The 22,047-nt window shown below is 39.3% G+C and overlaps 1 long non-coding RNA gene across 1 annotated transcript; it reads right to left on the bottom strand.

Moving 5' to 3' along the window:
* Window positions 1–9,830: 9,830 nt before the first annotated feature.
* Window positions 9,831–14,239, bottom strand: LOC134530737 (uncharacterized). Its single transcript, XR_010074866.1, has 2 exons — window positions 13,844–14,239; window positions 9,831–11,600 (listed from the first exon to the last, which is right to left on the bottom strand). It is a non-coding gene; the product is annotated as an uncharacterized LOC134530737 (long non-coding RNA).
* Window positions 14,240–22,047: the final 7,808 nt, after the last annotated feature.

Raw genomic sequence — 22,047 nt, 5'->3', positions numbered from 1 at the left:
ATGACTGGTTCAACAACTTGGCGGTAACTAAGTATGCACAAGGCATAAAAAAAATGGTGATATGCTATTTGTATAGCTAAGGTGTTATATGTGTTGTAAAATAAAATTTGTTTCACTATTTTAATTGAAAATATCTAGAGAAATAAGCATTCCTTGCTTTTAGAAAGACCCTCGTATCTTCATTTCTATGCCATATAATGTTATGATACAACTCAAATCTCATAGTCGCCCTATGCATGACGAGAAGACTGCGCCATTCCACAGCCTTGCGCTTAGAGGCGATACCGCGCTATAAGCAACAGCGATCGTCGTACTTATCATCCCGCCTAACTAATCAAATACACCTCCGACTAGACGGGTGCCTTAATTCCGCCAAATGAAAATAAAATTAGTAAATAAATGAATAGGGTCGTGACAAGGCTGCTCATGCGCGTAGCGGAAGCAAGTGGAAAGGGCCCCGAAAGCGTTCATTCAGGCGTTAACCAGCTGTAGCTGTGAATAGGGACCGGCGAAATTCGTGGATTCATCTCGTGATAGGATAAAATTCAAACGTGTACACATTGCTATTGGCCCAAGGTTTATAAGTAGGGGCATGCAGATTTCGCGAAAAGATCTGAACACTTATTAGACTGCAACAAGGTATACCCGCGCCTGTGGTTTCTTCCTTGTGATTGGCGGCCGTCTGCGAGAGAAGTCGTTGCCTTATTTGACCGAGCCACTCAGGACGCGTTTACTTCTGCACTGAATCACTGTGATTGTTGTTACAATCGATATGTACCTGGGAGAAATTCACCCAATCACGAAACACAGACGATGCTACAGTGTTTAACTTTCATGTCTCGAAATCTTTTCGCGAAATCCGCATGCCCCTATTTATAAGGAATAAACTTGGCCAATAAAAAAAATCCTCAACTAAAGAATTTCTGAATCACAGACTCCCAAGTCAGGTGACATTTGCTGGAGTGTACATAGGACTGTGGAGTCTGTCCCAGAGGTATTTGAAAACGCGAATTTTCCCGGTCCGTGGCTATGAACGTCTCCCCCCGCTCCTCCCACGGCCGTGCAGGATCCTGTAACGCGACTCACGTGTCCTTCCACGTGTCGTGCAAGAAGTCCGCCACCAGGTGTCGCTTGGCGGTGGCCAGGAACACGCCCAGGACCACGTCCACCTCGCCGCGCGCCACGACGCCCAGGCAGCCCGTCCACGAGCCGTTCACGAGGCCGCCGGCGTCGCTGGGCGCCCGCACGTACTGCCAACTGCCGCGACCACCACCTTCAGCGCGCGGGGAAGCCTACAACTCACGTAGTTTCGGTTCCCTACCACGTTCCTGCAACTTCGGGTTTCTCTCAAAAATTGAAATTTAAAAAAAAAAATCGAAGGGTTAGGTTAGGTTAGGTCAGTCACAACATGCTTGTTTTCATTGGGAAACTTCTGATTTAGCGGCTGAAATGGCGTTAATACCAAACCGCAAAACTTCGGAAATCTTCAGAAATTCTTGCAGGGAACCGAAACTACGCGAGTTGTAGGCTTCCCTCAGCGAGCGCCTGCCCCGGGAGTTGCCAACCCTGGATCTGCGAGGGCCCGCAGCCCCTCCCGAGCGCAAATACATAATTGTGCATTTCATTTCATTTTATTGTTACTTAAATACTTTCATCCATGTGGTACAATTTCATTACATTAAAAGTTGTACGAAACTATTTAAGTTTTCAGTATTTGAGAACACGGGCAGACTCGCGTCACTTGATGGTTGAGTCTATTTTGCCAACTTCTTGGAGTATGTTAAATATTTGATTAAACACTTTGGATGAGTCTTTTTTTTTTGATTGATTTAATTTATGTCATACGTTCTTTAAATGATACATGCAATGGAGAATTGTGGTTTAATACAATTTATTGGCCATACGCCGTTGCAGTTTTGCACTGTTTGTCATGGGAAAAAAAATTCAAGATACGACGAAAGCACAGACGAACACGTTCAAATATTTAAATGTCAGTCAGCACAAGAATCCCGTTTGAAAGAATTTTATCATGAAAAAAAAATAATAACACATACGAACGCAAATGCAAGAACACAACAAAACCTGGACAACGCAGCTAATTAACGAACACAGCGATGAATATAAACAGATATTATGGACTACACGATGGCAACATCGATGAACACAGTAGGTTTCCTATGACAAAACAGTTGATTAATGTCATGTTTTGCAACTGCATCCTTGCTTTGTAACATAACCCCTCCCTAAAAATCTTTCTGGAGCCGCCCTTGTTAGAAACGTTTAAAAGTGTGAGCCATACTGTATCGTGTATGTTTTAACATACTATTTTGGACTGGCGCGATTGCTGGTTCTGGGTGTAGCTGTCTCACCATTGTCACCATACTTTATTCGTCTGTGCTTTTAAATTTTCTGATGATATTCCTCCTACGGAATTCTCTGAGTTGTCCAAGCATGTTTATACTTTACAACAGCTTCGTGTGATTTATGTAAACGTCTTTGTTGTCAATGCCTGACAATGTTTTCTATGGCACCAGCATATACTTTATCAGTCCTGTAGAGACCTGCAAATTTCGGGTATTCTTTTGGTCACAAGGTAGACTGCTAACATTTAAAACTTTGCATTGCCTTGATAGTTGGTTCGCAATTATTGTTCCGCCAAGCCCCTTTACGACTATGAACCAGTCGTCTTCCAGCCAGCAGTCGAGCGACCAATCATATTGACCCAGTCCAAACAAGGGGAGGTTATACAATACGAAATCAGCCAATAGGAAAACTTATGAGGGTGGAGTACAAATAATATTGTGAATTTTATCGTGACACCATTTACGGGCCTCTATCGATGGCATTTGTCGAAGATATTATGTTAAATCAATATTATCCATTGCAAAAATCATTCAACGTATGTATAATTTATGGTATTTTTATTTTAATCAACAAATATCACCATCCCTCTTTTCCATTAATTCATGCCATTTTGTTTTCTGATAGAACGCAAGTAGCATGTGAGACTGGATGCGATTTACCACCTACTGTACGTGCGTTCCTGTCCACTGAATAGACGTGCTTGGCCACCGAAAGGACGTACTTTGCCACCAACTTGACTTGTTAACCTGACCAACTGACTGATGTGTCTGTCCAACCTATCTGGCGTTCCTAGACATCCAACTGTATGTGCCTGCCCACTGATTGTACGTGCCTGGTTAATCGTCGGTCATGTAGATCTGTCGTGAAAACACATTTCAAGGCATGTAAAGGATTTGCTTCGGCTTCTAAGATTATAGAAATCAATAAACGCTAGTAATTTACTTTTTGTTTTGTTCTTGTAGAAATAATATAATGAATTTTTATTTGTAATTTTGTTTTTTTATTTTTCGAATGTCTTTTTTTTTAGTAATTGCAATTTTTTTTTGCAACGAGTAAGGCTCAAGAACATGGACAGATATGGATCGAATCAATCATTATTTCAACAAACTATTTTGTTGTTTTTTATATTTTTTCCCCAGTATTTCTAGGTTAATAATTACTAATTTCCTAGATTGTAGCCAAGATGGAATCTGTAGCTTACTGAAGGCTGGTAGATGAATAGTTTAAGCTTTTTTTTTAAGGATTTTGTCACCATGTTTTATTATATATATATTTTTGACTAAGTGAACCTTTTTGGATTTACCAAGGATCGAACAGATGACAGGAATCGATTGAATCTATTGGAAGCTGGTAGATGAGGAATTTATGCCTCTTTTAGGATTTTCCAGGAATCTTTTTAAATAATTTATTTGTACAGCAAATTACTTTTTTTTGTATCAAGCCAGGATAGAACCAAGGACAAGAATCGATCGAACTAATTATTGGCTAGTAATGAGGTTTTTACAACCCTTTTTTTTAAGTTTTTCACTATATTTTATTAAATAAATATTTTTTACTTGATATTAGAAGATTTGAATCGAGCAAGGATCGAACCGAGGACATAAATAAAAAGAATCAATAATTATTATAATAAACGAATTTTCCGATTATTTTTGCATTTTTTCCCCCGAATTTCTAGCTAAATAACTACTAAAGATTTTAAAAAATTGAGGATTTCAAGATAGCGGATATGGGGTCGTCTAAAATAGCCGGTGACCTCATGATCATAATCATCGAGAGTCGAACACCCCCGAACTTGACCGAATCCTTACGATTGGCAAGCCGCCCCAAGAATCCGCCACAAGAATACATCACAAAATCGTAGTCCCATAAGAATAACATTGTCCCCGTATTGGTCAAATCGTACTACTTATGGTCAAATATATTTTCATTTTAACATCTTAGATGAAAGAAAATACTAGGGAAGTTAAAAACCGAGAGAGCGATCCGAACACGTGCAGACTCGCGAGAGAAGACGTCACTTGATGTTTGTGTCAATTTTGCCAATTTCTTGTAGTACATATGTTAAATATTTCATTAACTCTTTTTTTTTATTGACTTCTGATTAATGATTTGGTATTTATGTTTTGTTACCTGCCTTCCTAATTTGTCTCCCGAAGCCTTAGAGGATCAAAAATCTTTTAAAGAATAATAAACATATTCAATTTTTTATGAAGTTAGTTTTTGTGTCTATTTGTAATTTTTAATTTAAGTTTTATTTAACCTTTGTATGCAAAATTAAATGAATCGACTAAATAAATAAATGGAACCACGTCCTCCTGCTAATGCGGCCATGCCTCAGATCTCGCAGCAGCAGGGGGGTGGATGCAACTTGCCTGAACCCCATGAACTGTTGCAGGATGCCCCACACCGCGCCGATGTAGCTGGTGACTTCGGTGACGTTGCCGCAAGTCTTCACCTCGACCATGGGCGGAGCCTGTAGCGCAGCCGTCATTCGATCACACATTAACATAACTTGTCGTTTTAAATCATTAATGTACATACAGCATGATTCAGCACAGTTTGGTGAAAGAGTTTGGGTTTATTTAAAAATAAAACTGGTTCGTGCACATCAACCCAAGTGCCGAGGAATCACAGGAAAAGAACTTGTGGTAAGTGACCGTGGAACAACTAGACAACCAAAAAATGGTAATATCTAGTTGCTTGAACCATTAAATGAATATGTAGCTAGCGATACAATTTTCAGCAGGCACGGGGGTTCAGTGCTCAAATCACTCGCTTACCCCCAATGCGACCCGGGTTTGGTGCCCGGCGGGGGTCAAGCGCGGACTTTTCGCGCTGGGGAAACGTGGTGGCCGTTGACGTGAATCGGTGAGATTTCTCTGGATATCTTTGAACCCCCCCCCCCCCCCCCACAGGCTTCATATATTCTATCCGTAATGCTCCTTTCTCATTTCATCACCACTCATTGATTCAAAGATTCTGTAATTTCCATTGCGCCGAAATTTGGTTTTCGTATGATGGTCATACTTATTTCATTTTGTAATGCAGCTATTCGTTTAAGTTTTCAGTTTAATAATGTTATCTTTATTTTTACCCCAAATTAAATTTAAATTTGGATTAAACATATTTATCCGAAACCTTAAAATAAAATAAAAATTTGCAAGCGTTGATAACTGTATTATGTGTGGTGCATGGGTATTGGCAGGGCCGGATTTAGGGGAGGGCAACCGGGGTGAAAGCCCCGGGGCCTCCACAAACGGAGGGCCCCCACAAATCCTTTGATATTCATTTTTCGCTGTTTTACCTTTACCTACAGTACTTTGTACATACATGATTATATTATCGTTAAATATTAACAGAAATATTCATTAACACTAATATTTAATTTCATATAGTCTAATTCTTGTCTCCGATTATATTTATGTATGTTTTTTTTTAATTACTAAGAGAATCTACTTGATTTCACAATAAATTATTTATTGGAAAACTCGACTGAAAAAAAATTGTTCCTTTTATTTGGAAAACAATATGGGGGCCAGGGGTCCTCCGCTCCTCTGTTGCCCCGAGGCCTCCAGACCTCTAAATCCGGCCCTGGGTATTGGCCAGAAATACACTCGTTAGGTTTTGTTTTCTTCGGGCGGGTGACAACGGCAAGTTCATAAACACACGGGGTTTGTGTTCAGTGACACGGAGCCTAAGAACTGGCGGAGACGGACCCCGTGCGCGGCGACCCTCAGCCGCAGACCGCGCAGCGAGCGCCGCCGGGCGAACAGCGAGGAGGCGGCGGCTGGGAGCAGGCCGGCGCCGGGTCGCCAGGCGGCGAGGCGCGCCACGCGCAGGGGCAGCTGGGGCGACACGCGGTACACCTCGCGCAGCTCGCCGGAGCGCGCCACCAGCACCAGGCTGTCCGGGGGCACGTCTGCGCGCCGCACCAGGTCCCGCGCGCCGGGCCCCGCCGACAGCAGCAGCCACGCCGCGTGTCGCAGCCACCCGCGCGCCTGCGCCCCCGCCGCTACTCCTTCCACCTGCCTCCTCCGTGGTAGCTTTCAATATATATATATATATATATATATATATATATATATACTGTATAGAAGTCGCGAGTGGATAGGATTTACTCTACGTTTTTCAGAAGCGTATGATGAGCAGCTTGGGAACTTCACCGCTGCAGTGTGCTGCCGTAACGCCCTGTATCGCCTTAGGTTGTTATTTACACGTTAGAGCGCAGCACTGTCGCCCGCTGTCATTCCCCGCACCCCCCCCCCCCCCACCCATCATTCACTGCAGCTCAAGGTCGTTCAACGGGAGGGGGAAGGGGTGTATGAAGAGTTCGACACTTGTCCACTAGGGACCACCACAAGTCGATGCCCTAGAGATGGTGGCGATTGCGGCGGTGAATTAACCAACTACCTCAAAACCGTATTAGAAATTTTAACCTGGGCTGGCGACTTCTATACAGTATATATATTCAAAGGTGGTAGCAGGTAACACTAGGTACCTCGACACGCGCGTTGGCATCTACACCTAGACATTACACTAACGCGGGCCGTGTACTAGGCCCAAGGGCGCGGCTACACGGGACTCTGACTACTTCAACTAAACATGTTCAACTTTTGCGCGACAGTCTCAACGTGTTTCGTTCGAGGGCATTTCTCATTCAACTTAAAAATATTTTCAAAGTAAATAGTTCAGAACAACATCTCCTATACATAAGGCTCTGATCGGCTGTTGAGTGTTGGGAGTATAAATAGTCCTTTGCGAAAAAAACGCATGATGTAGAATGTTCCTGGCACAGGTTCGTGAAATGTTTTTACCGACTGCAACAAATAAGATCTTGGAAACGACCGTAAACTCCATGGATTACGAAACAAAATTGCCCCAAAAATTTAACTAGAAAATTTGCAACCAACATTTTCTGTTGTTACAAATGATGTCTGACACGAGTCATTTTGTTTCTAAACTGTTTCGTCAGCTGTTCCTGCCTTATAAAAAGTGAATTATATAATTAAATCAAAACAACGCAGATTCATTTTCCATCTCTGCTTACATTACCGTATCCCACGTTTTTCTAAATACAAAAAAAAAAAAAATAGGATCTACAACTCTTTAATTCGATGACAGTAGACAATCAGTTTTGGAGTTGGACACACCTTATACAAACTGCCGCATGACCGTACACTTTCGCGTTCGTAAACACGTTCACTTGAACCTGTTCACCTGGAGTAGTTCGGCGTTCCGCGTAACCGCGCCCTTTCACGTGAAGAAGCTTATCATTGGTGTTGGTGAGGTGGTCTGGAGTTAGTTGGGGAAACCAACAAGGATGTTGGTGAAGGAAACAACCATGGCCTGGAGTTAGTTGACACCATTCAAGGATGTTAGTGATTTAATCGATAATGGCTTAGAGTGATTTGGAAAAACCTATAAAGGATGTTAGTGAAGAAATCGGTTATGGCCTGCAGTGAGTTTTTTTAAAAAACTCATTAATGTCTCCCACACACGATCAGTTCGAACTGACAGTTCAAACTTATCAGTGGTAACTGTCGTGTGTGAGCAATGACGGCGCGGCGGTCTGATCAGTCGGAACTGATGGACTGACGAACTGAAGGCTTCCCATCGAATCTGACTGTGGCTTCGAGAGCTCTCAGTCCGAACTGCCGTGTGTAGGAACAGCGTAACACCAGTCCAAACTGTTTCAACAGTTTTTTTTACTATTAGAATATCTTTACTTTTAATATTGAATATTTTATTTCGTTAAGGCAGTGATCAAACATTTAGAGATTTCAAATTACGTAACATATGTCTATTGACTTCAGTAATGCAGTTGTGGTCATTCCAAAAAATAAAATAAATACTGAACACCAGTGCATTCTCATGGGATACTATATTGTCACGATCCACCTTCAGAGGGGGGGGGCGAGAATCGTAGCTCTTTACATAGAAACAACTCGCTTGGCATCAACTAGTCTTAACTTCATAAAATACTTTACTGTACCTAGGATCATAGGTTCGTCATCCCGTACAGGATGTCTGGTGAGAGCTGAACTAAGGAGATTTTGCAAAATAACATAATACTTAATTAAAATTATTTTATTCTTAAAGTCAAATACTCAACATCATTTTAAAGAACATTTAAATAGCGGGATTACAATTTAAAACAATAATCTCTTTACTTCCTTAACGATTGAACGACCTTACAAGAGAGAGAATGAGAGAACTTCACTAAACACTTCCCTAGTCCTTCCGAATACCTCAAATCATAACAAAGATAAGTCCATACTCACATTTTCCGAAAAGCCTTTCTTGATCGATTACTTTAAAAAAATAACGTAGGGGCCTCTCCTGCCCTTGAAATCCCGAACGAACATTACATTTTAAAAACTATGACGCGTGACCCCTGACGAGGGCCATAGCCTCCGCCCGAAAGCTTGAATTCCTACATCACGAACGAACTAACAACTCGTGACCACAGGTGAGACGCATAGCCTCCGCCTGAGTGAGCCTGAATTCCTACATCACGAACGAACTAACAACTCGTGACCACAGGTGAGACGCATAGCCTCCGCCTGAGTGAGCCTGAATTCCTACATCACGAACGAACTAACAACTCGTGACCACAGGTGAGACGCATAGCCTCCGCCTGAGTGAGCCTGAATTCCTACATCACGAACGAACTAACAACTCGTGACCACAGGTGAGACGCATAGCCTCCGCCTGAGTGAGCCCCGAGTCACCACTCACTTGCGCTTAAATTCGCGCGCCCTGCCGCGCCTACCATAACAAAAGCTCGTTATTGAAGTCAAATTTACTAAACAACTAACTAGAACATCTGGGAAGACTACCCCCCCTCTACCCCAATGTGCAGGCCACACCGCGCGGCTTGTTACGACAGCGCGCCCCAGTAACTGCGGCCCGTGGCTGCGCCAGCGCGCGGCCAAACAAACAAACAAAATTCTGCAAGCCCGCAGCGCGCCGCGCCGGCCCCGTGCCCCAATTACATGGTCACGCCACTTGCGCTGACGAGTGAACAGAGCAGCCAGCCCAGAGTCCCGTCAGTAAAGTCCCTAAATTTGATTTCAACAACCCTGCAAAATTTCAACCCGCGACATAACCCTCCCCTCACAGAGCTCGAGCCCCATCGAGCTACCTCAAAATTACAAATTGTCTTTTTCCATTAAACCATAACTATAAATTCCTCATTTCACAAAAATAATAATTTTCTTAGTTCCTTGCTGTCTGAACATACATCTAGATTCTGCATAAGATTTATTTTAAAACAACAAGTATTCATAAAATTAAATGTAAAACTTTTATCTGGTTTGTTCTCACAGGAACCTTCAGAGGCTCGAGTTCTCAATTCTAAAAAAAATTGTTCTGTTAGTGAAGCTCTCTTTACAAATTAAATTACTGTTCTTAGTTTCTCAGTATTCGTTAAACAATGTGCAAATTCTTGATAATTATTATTATTTTTTTTTTCAGTTTCCGTTTATTACCATACTTCTTTCGTTCTTCAAAAAAAATTAAGTGTCCTTACAGTGTTTCAATTAATTAAACTCTTATCTCGTGAAGGTTGGTGCAACTCCTCGAAGTCAGTGTTGTCGAGAAGAGTAGCTCCCTGGGCTGGCCATCAGCAAACACCACTCAACTCCAACAGCTACTGGACTGGCTTCCAGGGCAGCTCACAACTTCTCCCCACATCTGCTTCGGAGTTGTGCCATCCTCATCACGAACAGATTACAATTCTGAAACATCATCAACAGGCATTACCATCACGCCTGACAAATACAAAACTAACTACTAAACTGCAATCGATGGGCAAGGATGCAAACACACAAAAAAATAAAATTAATTAATTCAACTGCTAACATAAAGTATCCCACCCTTAGCATAATCTAATCAGGCAAATAATTTGATAGGAAAAACTTAAGGAAGGGAAACATGACCTCCAATGATTTTCCCTAACTCTTGAGTCTTGATCTTCTCTATACAGCAAATAGTCCCCACGAAGTAACTGGGTTGAAGGTCAGTTCACATGACCCACCCATAACCTCTTCTACTCTTCTTTTCTTCTGGGGGCAACCACAATGCCCACCAATCTCTCTCCATGGTGCCGAACCAGCTATCCCATGAGAGTAAACAACGTAGTCAATAGAAGCGCAGAGGGGAAACACCAATCTCTGGCTTGTCGAGTCATAAAACTGCTTTATCTTCTTCTTCTTCTGAGTAAAAATATCTGACTAACCTTGCTTCTATTCTTCCAAACAGTAAAAGTTCATCAGGTATCTTCATAAAAAAACATTCTAACTAATAATAAGTCTTCTTTTTCTTCTTTTTTTTTTTCTGTTAGATGTAATAGAAGGCCATGTTAGGGAGGTTATAGGGAAAAAGAGTGGCCAATTCCCACCCCATCACCCACCTAGATCATGACTAATTAACTTTTAAACTTTCTATTTCAAACAAATAAAAAAAAAACATTTTTTTTTATTCAAACTTTTAAACTATAATTACTTTTACTTCATAACCTCAAAAGCTAATCAATAATTCTAAATGAAATTGTGATTTACTGCATCCTTGTTCCATCCGATCTGTTTGTTTATAACCTTTCTTGTAAAGTATAAAATTTTCAAACATTACTAATTCAAAAAAAAATTAAATTCTGGTGTCCTTTGAGTTACAATTAACTTTACTATTTCTTAGCTTGAAATAATTTAAGTTTTCAGAACTATTTCATTGTCTAATTCACAACACTTAAAAATCAACTCAAAACAACAAATCATCAAAATCAATAAGATCATCTGACCTACCTATCAGTACTGTGAACTTGAACTGTTCGTACACATTTATAATAAGCTATTGTATTTAAATTCCAACCTAAATAAGGTTTAAAAAAAAACTACTAATCCCTCTGTAAATTAAGAAAATTAACTTTAAAAATTAAACTTAAGGTATTAGTTCTTTTTGACAGCTACCACAACTCACTAGTTCCATTACATTACTATAACCTAAAAAGTTCTGTAAATAATGTTTATAACAAAAAAAAACTCCAGTTACTGTCTTCCATAAAAAAAATAAAACTTTACATGACCTTATTAATCTCCACTTGTAAGTCCATGGCTGCCAGCTTTCTCTTCTCTTGAATCTTCAGTCTTGGCTCTTGTTTCAGTGATCTTGTATCTTGTCTCTCGAACTCTTGTCATCTTGTAAACTGGACTGCTGCTCAGCTCATCTTAAGGAATCTGTAACAGTTTCAAAAATACATGTTAATTTAAATTACATAATTCCTGTTCTTTGGTCCTAAAAAAAAATTGTATTATTAGTACACATTACCCTGAAACAACATTATTATTCATTGTTTATTACTTAAAAAAAATGCTTTACCATAAAATCCTTTTTTGTTCTTTTCATTAGGCCTATTTATTTTCCTTCTTCTTAATTAAATTCTGCTTCAAATGTTAATCCTAACTTAAGACCTACCATCTATTTATTATTCATTACCTACATTATTTATGTTACCCTAAAATTCCCATAAGTTTCTAATACTTCCTATCAAAGACATTCTCTCTAAAAAAAAATTTACTTGTGACTCTTAACTTAACAAACTTAAAAAAAACTTTTACACTAGACTTAACTTATTATTCATTCTTAGTTACTAAATTTCTATATGTAAACTTTAGTACTTACAAACAAAAACTGCCTATTTCTCTCTACCTCTTAATCTCTTTCAATTATTACAATAATAATGTTACCTTGCATCTTTAAACTTTCTTCTTTTCAATTAAATTAGACATCTCATAACAATAAAAATTCTGCCTATACTCTTCTTATGGGTGTACAAACCAACAACAAAATTTCAAATTCTCAAGTTTCCTTATATTTAAATTATGCAATGCACATAACCTCTGTGGTGCCTGTACCCTTTTAGGCCTACCACCTTCTCCTCTCACAGCATGACAACTCTTATTCCTCGGGGTCTGTATTCACTGTTACAAATCAAATATCTCAAAAAAATTAAAAACAAATTTATTATTTTAAGAAAACAAAAATTTACATTGAATTTACTATGGAGCCTGGAAATCTTAATGTCTCACAGCAGCTAACATGACTAAATCCCATGGAACCCCAGGTTTACATAACCTGTGCCCAAAAATTTAAGCATACCAGGCTTTCTCTGCACTGGTTTTACAGCATCACACACTATTTAGGGCCCCTGATCTGCCATCAGTCCCAAGGAGTTTTCCCACAACCCCTCTCTACACAAGCGCCTACCGCATTCCTCTCAATTGGCTATCGGTTTTACGGCATTCTTTTGGGATCCGACCATCAAGTTAGGGCTAATCGAACACTAAACCTCCATACTTCCAAACTAATGTAAATCAATTAAATTTTCTCTGTAAATTCTAAAAATCAAAAAAAAATTATTCCAACATGCCAAAGAAACTTCCAAAAAAAATTCATAATCTTATCTTCAAACCATTAAAATAAAAATAAATAGATTACTCTGTTTTCTCCTTAATAACTGTAAACTGTCAACAAATATCATGTCGTAAATTTTAACTATGCTTACTGACTCTTAATCAAAAAATCTCATTTGTCCTAATTAATAAACAACCGATTTCCTTAAAATCTCACTGTATCTCTCACACTCAAACTTCACTGGCTGAATATCTCAATAAATTCAAAAACAATTATCTAAACTCTTAAAGAAACTCCTCCCCAATTATTCAAATTACTTCACCTTATTTTATTTCATTACTTAAAACACCTTACTCAAAAAAAATTAATTAATTATCTAGCTATCTTCCATTATTATTTATTTACCGAACAAAACTTTCTCCTAAATTAATTTAGTAAAATTCAATTTCACATTAGGCAGGTACACTAACTCTCTACAGCAATGTTTCTCATTTCCCTCCTTCCTAACTGAATCCAATCTTACTTAACCTCCAGGGAATTTACCTCACAAAATAACCAAAAATTTCACTGTAGTGCCTATCTGCTATAGGCCCACTACACAACAAGGGATTCTAACCCCACCAACAAACTTCATTGAAATGGTACCCTATCCCATACAGGATAGCCACTTCGGTACTACCATGGGGAACTCCTGCCCCAAACTACTCACAACTCTCAGGATTCTCCTGACCCTTAATTCCGTAGTCAGCCCATCTCCTATGGTCTGCGCTACAATTCCCTTTCTTCCCAGGGACACAACGCCTCACCTTAGGGTCCCTCGCCCTAATGAAAACATTAATTTTGTCTCTCTGTTCTTTTGGAGTAAATTCCCTCTACACACAAAATCTAGCCTTCCCAGTTTTCTTAATGCTTATCGATTTTATAGTGTACCTCCTTAATAATGTTTACAAATCCCAAAAAAATATTTTTAAAACCGAGGTAGAATTTAACTGACAAAAACATAAACAACTTACAACGAAACACTTCTAGCCTATACATCATACACTTCTTAAAATAAATTACTTACATACTGAAAGTTCCTCTTCTTCTAAAACACACTTAAATTTAAATTTATTTAACCAATAGTCTATTTTCTTATCGCTAAGTTACCGTACAGCTGATCAAAACAAGGTCACGGCCGTCCACGTCTCCGTATGAGCCCGTGACGTCACCGAATTCCATCAGGTGCGCCAACCCTCGCTTGCGGTTCCTCCGTTCTCCGCTAGGTCTCAGCACCTCCCCGTCACGTGTTCACTCTGCCACGTCCACTGACGTGTCGTTCTGAAACAACTCTCAACATTTTTCTAATTAAAACAAAACATCACTATAAATTCTATAACTCTCTTTTACATAAACTCTCGTTTTCTCTTTAATTCCTTTCTAACGTTTATCCTTCCCTCGACTGATTTAATTCGTACGTCTCGTCTCCTACGCGCACGAAAACAAAACAAACTTCTCTTGAAAATAATTCCTATTTACGACAAAAAACTTTATTTTAAATTATAATTCTCTTAACCTACAATCTTAAAATGAACTTCAATTAAATTAAACCACTTGCATTATCTCTAATAAGCATTTAACTTATAACGTATTCTCCTCACGTAATAATCCCCGATATAAATCTACAATAAATTCAACGACTTAAAACAACTTATCACTATAAACTTTATCCTTACAAGTATCCTCAAATAAACATCTGTTACGTCAAAAAAAAAATCTCAAAGACTTCCTCCACTATAGACTAAAATTCCGTAATCCTCTCCTCAAGTAAACTCTTAATAACCTGCTATCAGAAGCTGAAACTAACTTAATAATAAACATAAAAATCTACCTCTCTCTCTCTCCAGAAATAGAACCTATCCGGCGAACTCTACCATTTCTGTCACGTGCACCTACCCGGCGCCTCCACCATTTCTGTCACGATCCACCTTCAGAGGGGGGGGGCGAGAATCGTAGCTCTTTACATAGAAACAACTCGCTTGGCATCAACTAGTCTTAACTTCATAAAATACTTTACTGTACCTAGGATCATAGGTTCGTCATCCCGTACAGGATGTCTGGTGAGAGCTGAACTAAGGAGATTTTGCAAAATAACATAATACTTAATTAAAATTATTTTATTCTTAAAGTCAAATACTCAACATCATTTTAAAGAACATTTAAATAGCGGGATTACAATTTAAAACAATAATCTCTTTACTTCCTTAACGATTGAACGACCTTACAAGAGAGAGAATGAGAGAACTTCACTAAACACTTCCCTAGTCCTTCCGAATACCTCAAATCATAACAAAGATAAGTCCATACTCACATTTTCCGAAAAGCCTTTCTTGATCGATTACTTTAAAAAAATAACGTAGGGGCCTCTCCTGCCCTTGAAATCCCGAACGAACATTACATTTTAAAAACTATGACGCGTGACCCCTGACGAGGGCCATAGCCTCCGCCCGAAAGCTTGAATTCCTACATCACGAACGAACTAACAACTCGTGACCACAGGTGAGACGCATAGCCTCCGCCTGAGTGAGCCTGAATTCCTACATCACGAACGAACTAACAACTCGTGACCACAGGTGAGACGCATAGCCTCCGCCTGAGTGAGCCTGAATTCCTACATCACGAACGAACTAACAACTCGTGACCACAGGTGAGACGCATAGCCTCCGCCTGAGTGAGCCCCGAGTCACCACTCACTTGCGCTTAAATTCGCGCGCCCTGCCGCGCCTACCATAACAAAAGCTCGTTATTGAAGTCAAATTTACTAAACAACTAACTAGAACATCTGGGAAGACTACCCCCCCTCTACCCCAATGTGCAGGCCACACCGCGCGGCTTGTTACGACAGCGCGCCCCAGTAACTGCGGCCCGTGGCTGCGCCAGCGCGCGGCCAAACAAACAAACAAAATTCTGCAAGCCCGCAGCGCGCCGCGCCGGCCCCGTGCCCCAATTACATGGTCACGCCACTTGCGCTGACGAGTGAACAGAGCAGCCAGCCCAGAGTCCCGTCAGTAAAGTCCCTAAATTTGATTTCAACAACCCTGCAAAATTTCAACCCGCGACAATATGAAGAAGTTAGTCACCATTATATTCCGGCAGTCCATTAAATTATAGACAATGCGAAGCCAGATTTTGAAAAACCAATGACAGAAAATTGTTGTGGCCTTAAAATCTTTTGAAATCAAGATGGCACCTTTTAATTTCCTATCTTACCACATTTGTATTAAAAATATTCTTTTGACGTGGCTTAGTGCATTTCACTGGTTTGTTACAACATGAAATCACTTGACGGGTACACTGTTAGAAATTACAGTAAATTTACGAACTTTTCAATTATGAATTTAACTCAAATTAACAGTTTCGTAATTTAAAATAAATTAATCTTCGTAGAATTTCGACTCCCGAGTTGTATGTCTCGTTCCACATACGTACGTGGACGAAAGAAGAGTGTTATTATTGTAGACTTAACCAATTTTTGAATGTTTTGTTAATATACAAAATAAATTCTTTTGTAATCATGTTCAAAGTTAATTGAACTCATTTTCCGGAAACGAAGATAGCCGTAACTTTACGAAGATTCCTGAATAATTTGTAACCAGCGTTATTCGTCAGTTAAAGGTAAACATTTTAAACAGTGTTCGAATTGCTTATGTGTAACATCCGCCCCCACGGCGACTCACGGCGAGGTAAACTTAAGACACGCAGCCTACTCACGTGCTGCAGAAGCGAGGGTGTTGAATTACCAGCGTGAGGAAGCACACAGAGAGACTGCTTGGTGCAGGCAGTTACCGAATCCAAAAGCAGTCTTCTTGGAACTACCGACGTCTGGACGAACAACTTAGACAGCTGCTTCTGGAACTTGACGACTTCTGGAACAATAGTTGATAAACAAATTTCTGATGACCCTTCTTGGGTTACTTTCACTGCAGTAACATCGTCAAGTTTTTAGCGAGTCGCTTAAGAGGATTCATTGTAAGGAAAATTTTTCTGCTCTGCCTTTTTGATGGCATTTGGACGTGAAGGGAAGGGAGGAAGGTGAATGAACCCAAAGGGCAGAGGCAGGAGAGGATGGGTTGTTAAATCAGTGGGAGGTCTGAAAAGGAGGAGGGTTGGGAAGGTTTCGACAGTCTTACAATGACGAGGGTAAAGTGGCTAAAGAGTAGGGTTGGGGAACCAGAATGTAGTTTTCAGAAAAAAAAATGAGTAAACTTGAATATAAAAGTTGTTTATTTAGCAAATTTTCTACCTCTAATCACGAATATCGCAATGTGGCTTTCGAAGTAGGTAGTTTGATATCTTAACTTCTCATATTCATGATCACTTAATAATTTAGTATATGTTTGTAGTTTCTATTCTAGTTTTTATTTATCAACACTGTGCAAAGAAATTTACTCCCGAGAATAAAAGTTTTAACCTTTAAATAATTTGTCCAAAGGTGAATGGCACAGTCGTAGAATCTACCATACTTCGTAACACACCAAAGTTTACTGTCATAAAAATGTTCGTCACACAGATAAAAGTACATATGGCCCTGAATGATAGCTTTCTACACCTCCTCACAAAATGCATTCTGTAAACGCATTCATTACAGTGAACTATTGGATATGTTGAATCGCTGGAGTGGTGGTCCGAATGTCGCAGTGTCCACTGTACAGCGGCCATGCTAAAGTCGCTTGGGCTGGGGTTTTTTAATAGCAGGAAACAAAGGTCTGACTAAATAAGTCAAAAATTGCTAATAAATTACTTCAATTAAGTGTTGTTACTATATATAAAAGCAGGTTTGATATTCATCACATTACATTAGTATATACATATCTTCATGGTCCTATGTTTTCTTTTTTATTGGCCACATGTCCCGTATATATTTAAATTAGATATTGACTACGTAACTAAAGAAATAGTATGGTTTAGTATATTTCAATAATTATTTGCTAATTAGAATTGGTATTAATCAAAGTAGTAAGTTTTTAAAATTAGTTTTTAGTCTCCAGATCAGCTATTTTTTCTTGATAATTTACATAGACTTATTCTAAAATTATTTCATTCCTTATCCTCATAATGAGGTCATTTTCGATCCGTAGATTCCATGACTATCTCATTAGTAGGTAATCCTTTTTTTCCATTAAAAACAGATAGTACTCAAATTAAAAATAAATACATATTATTTAAAAACAATATATGTACTTGGATTATAGGCTGTTCCAATTAATAGTTGTGAAAGAATAACTTAAATTCCAATTTAATGGAACCAGATCAAAATCCCAATCTCATTTTTGAACCTCTTTGGGTGAATTTCGTAATCCAGTAGGTATAATTATGGGCTATACCTGCTTTAAATTTTATCCAAATCGGTTCAATAGTAAGGAATATTCAAACTCACAAACTTTCATTCATATTAAAAGGAGTAACACAACAGCGCTTATGAACAGTTTCCAAAGTATTTAAAATATTAAAGTAATTCAAAAATATATGTGATCTGTTGTTTATTTGCGGTGGAACTGTACGCGAGTCAATCAAAGTTTTTGAGCAGAGACGTTATCGGTGTAGCCATACTTGTAAATGTTTGTTTATCCATTATTTCTTAAGAACTTATTTTAATGAATTTTGTAACCAAATTAGACATATAATGGAATAAAATTACACGGTTCATTTATCCCTTTAAAACACAACTCCCTATGGAATAGTCATTAAAATCATTTTACAATGATAACGCTTGGTAACACGGGCAGCAGTGCTTTAGTAATAATTTCATTTAGTATAATAATTTTCAATAAGTGCTCATATACATATATTTTATTTCTCCGTAACAGTATATGTAGATGACACTGCAGATATCATTTATTTTCATCGCTATATAGATATACATAAAGGCGAGTGCTTCAGAACTCTTTGCGGCTCAACAGAAATCTAACTTTTCAACAACGGATAACACAGCTAGTAGATAATATTATATGTGTGCTAATCATCCCTAGTTTCTTTGCTCTCTTAGAATTGGAATTCCAGAAATTAGTAAAGAGATTTGGTTTTTTTAGTATTTTGCTATCATAAAACTGCTTTTTATAATATCACATAGCCAGCATTTTAATTTTCAAATGATTATCTTCAGATGTTTGACTTTTTACTATAAAATAAAAACCACCTCTATATCATCTTAGCTATTTAATCTCAAATTTTTTTAAAAATTACGCTTGTTTACTTCTTTTGTTTTCTTTAGTTCATTAATTTGTTTATTAGATATAAAAAATAAATTTCTTAACATTACCTTTATTTTTTCAGACATATAAATGTTTTACTGACGAATATATCTCAACCCATTGTCAACCCCTTAGTGACATAATTTTGATAAACAAAATTGTCATTACTTTACAATATATAAATTATGTTTCTTAAGTTCATACCACTTCAGTTCCTTCAGAGTAATGAAATTTTGTTATAAAATTAATATTATTCTAATCTTCTCCCCCCCCCCCCCTTTTAAAGATTGCGATCAAATTCAGAAAAACTACGTGTCTCTTCACGTAAGTTCTTCGTGCTCAGTTGTTTATATATTATCCTGCTAGATTTAAATAAGTACACTATTTTCTATTAAACTGAAATTGGTCCTTTTACCGCTCTTTGAAGATAAATTTCGGTCAATTGTAACAGTTAAGTAGACAGTTTAGTTTGTTTAGCATTGATATTAAATACCTTAACTTTCAATTAATTAACTTCGGAGATGTGTTTTTAATCATTAAATTATATTTAGTCATCAATGAGTGTAATTTCATTCATTTATGAGTGTGATTTTATAATTATAATTATTTATATATATTAAAACTCGATCGTTAATTAGTTTCCGAGATGCAGTTGTAATAAGACCAACAAACAGATAAGAAGTGGTGGCATTTTAACTAGTAGTGGTATTGGGCTAACAAATTAACTAATTATGATACCACCTCTCTGCTCCTAATAACCTAATACTATCAAATGAACCGGCTCGCTCAAAAAGCGTTTTGACAACGGCTGTTTTATGGGTTGGTTTTCGCCGTCTGCAACGTAATCAAGATTTCGACAATGTTTTGGAAGTTAGCCCCTGAATGCGACACTACCAGCAGAACAGCGAGGCATCTCTAGTGGCCTACTACGCCGGCATGCATCATCTACTGCTACCTCAAGGCTCATCCGAGACATTTTGAGTGGAGACGGAACCATATTATTTATCACCTGTCCTCATCATCCCTCCTTCCTCCCCTGGAGGTGGTAAAGTAACTCCATGCTTCTGGATGGCTCGATAACGAAGCCCAAGGAGTATATAAAGGCCAGGGTTGGCCCGCATGCTCAGAGTCTTCGGAGCGGCGGAAAAGGAAGCTCTCCCACCCGACTACGTCACCCTGCCTTCAGGCTGCCCGTTACCACGTAACCAAGGAACATCACTCTGCCCGACGCTACACCGAGCTGTATGTTGGAATTAGCCTCAGAAGTGGGTAAGCTGAACTTTAACTTTTTTTGCAAGTGTATTCGGACTTAGCCCGATCAGCGTCGAAGTGCCAACAGGAGATGGCCGCAAGAAGAGGGAACTGGTCACTCGTTCAGAGACTCGTCGACGCGACTCGCGGAGTGAGTTTCTACTCGCTGAGCGAGTAATTACTGAAAAACCACTCAGTGGAATTGCGACCTTTGTGTTAGGGCAAGTTGCCCCCAAGGTACGAAAATACTCGCCGAATACGTTTTTTTTACTCGTTGAGCGAGTACGATTGAGCGAGTGGAAGAGTTTATTTATGTTATATGTAGAAGGGCACATATCTCCGGAGGCTATAAACAGGTATTGGTGTGTGACTGAAGCAGTGGCTGACATAAAAAAGCACTGCATTAATAACCCGACTTTAACTTTTAATCACTACTGTGAACTTGGGTTTTAGAACGAAGTTGAAAATGGTGAATTGTGACGAGTTATGTCACTGTCAGCTTCGGAACGGGAACATTGTGGAGGTGTTTGCATTATGGTAATTCTCCATTACGAATGTGACAGGACGCGAGTGCAGGCTAGTCGTGAAGAGCGAGGTGTGGCTGCGTTTTCGTCCAACTGTAGAAGGCATCTTCGGAACTTGGTGTTCCGAACTTGGTCCGAGCAGCGAAGTGCGAGTTGAGCGTCGTTGGTGAGGAGGGCGCTACACGGTAGGCACCACGACTACAGGACGGCTTTAAGGCTCCATTAAGACGTTTTGGAGGTTACTTGTATTTTTTTTTTTACTATTGTATTAATTGAAATTTTTCACTTCACTGTTGTTATAACAATTGTCTCACTTTTACGACGAGGAGCCACTATCAATTTAGATTTTAGAATTGGTTCGATAATTTATTTGTATAAATGAAAAAAGTTAGACTCTCTGCTAGCTTTGACGTTTCTTTGTTTAGACATATAGGTTTGGGTTCAGTAATAGCACGCAACTGTACTTATCTTCGAGAATACACGAGTGGTCGTTTATCTGACTTTGTAAACAAAAATTTCAATAAATATTTCGTGTTTCTCGCGACACTGTTTTGTCAACCCTCTGGGGAGTCCCACTGGCACTGCAGCAATCAGCAAAGCTGCGGGGCCGCTGGCTCCTCGGCTGAGAACGACCACTCACCGCCCGTCGCCTGCTCGGGCTCGCTGATGATGAGCGTGCAATGGGACGACAGGTGCCGCCCCACGGCGGCGGTGATCTCGGCGGCGGAGTGGTCGGCGGCGGCGGCGCAGCCCTGCAGGAGCGCGAGGGCGAACACGGCGCGCCCGCCTCCCAGCATGCCTCCGCGCTCCGGCCCGCGTCTGCGCGGTGACGGGCCAATTCACGCCTTCTCGTGTTGCGAATGCACTTACAATACGAATCCAATGAACTCGAAATTTTTAAAGTGGAATTCTTTAAAACAGTGCCGAGCGTGTGATAAATATACATACGCAATTAGTGTTTTCAAATACATTTCTGGACGCGAATCACACGTATTTTCGGCACCCGCTGGAGCAGCTAGTGTCGACTACTATCGGATCATTATTTTGTTCCAAACCCAGATTAAACTATATAATGAAATGTCTTCTATAACAGCGAAAAAGACTCGAAAAAAAATACTAAACACCGGTATTTGCACCTGTTTTTCAACAATTAATTTTATTAAATTACTGTTCGTCTTGTTGAAATTCATAAAATAGTTAATATTATAAAGTTTCCCTTTGACTTTGCGAATTTTGGTTCGCACCATCCGCCACAGATGGCAGCA

The sequence above is a fragment of the Bacillus rossius genome, chromosome 3, assembly GCF_032445375.1.
Source record: "Bacillus rossius redtenbacheri isolate Brsri chromosome 3, Brsri_v3, whole genome shotgun sequence".
NCBI lineage: Eukaryota > Metazoa > Arthropoda > Insecta > Phasmatodea > Bacillidae > Bacillus > Bacillus rossius.
Note: the sequence above shows the minus strand (reverse complement) of the source record. Positions and strands in the feature narration are given on the sequence as shown.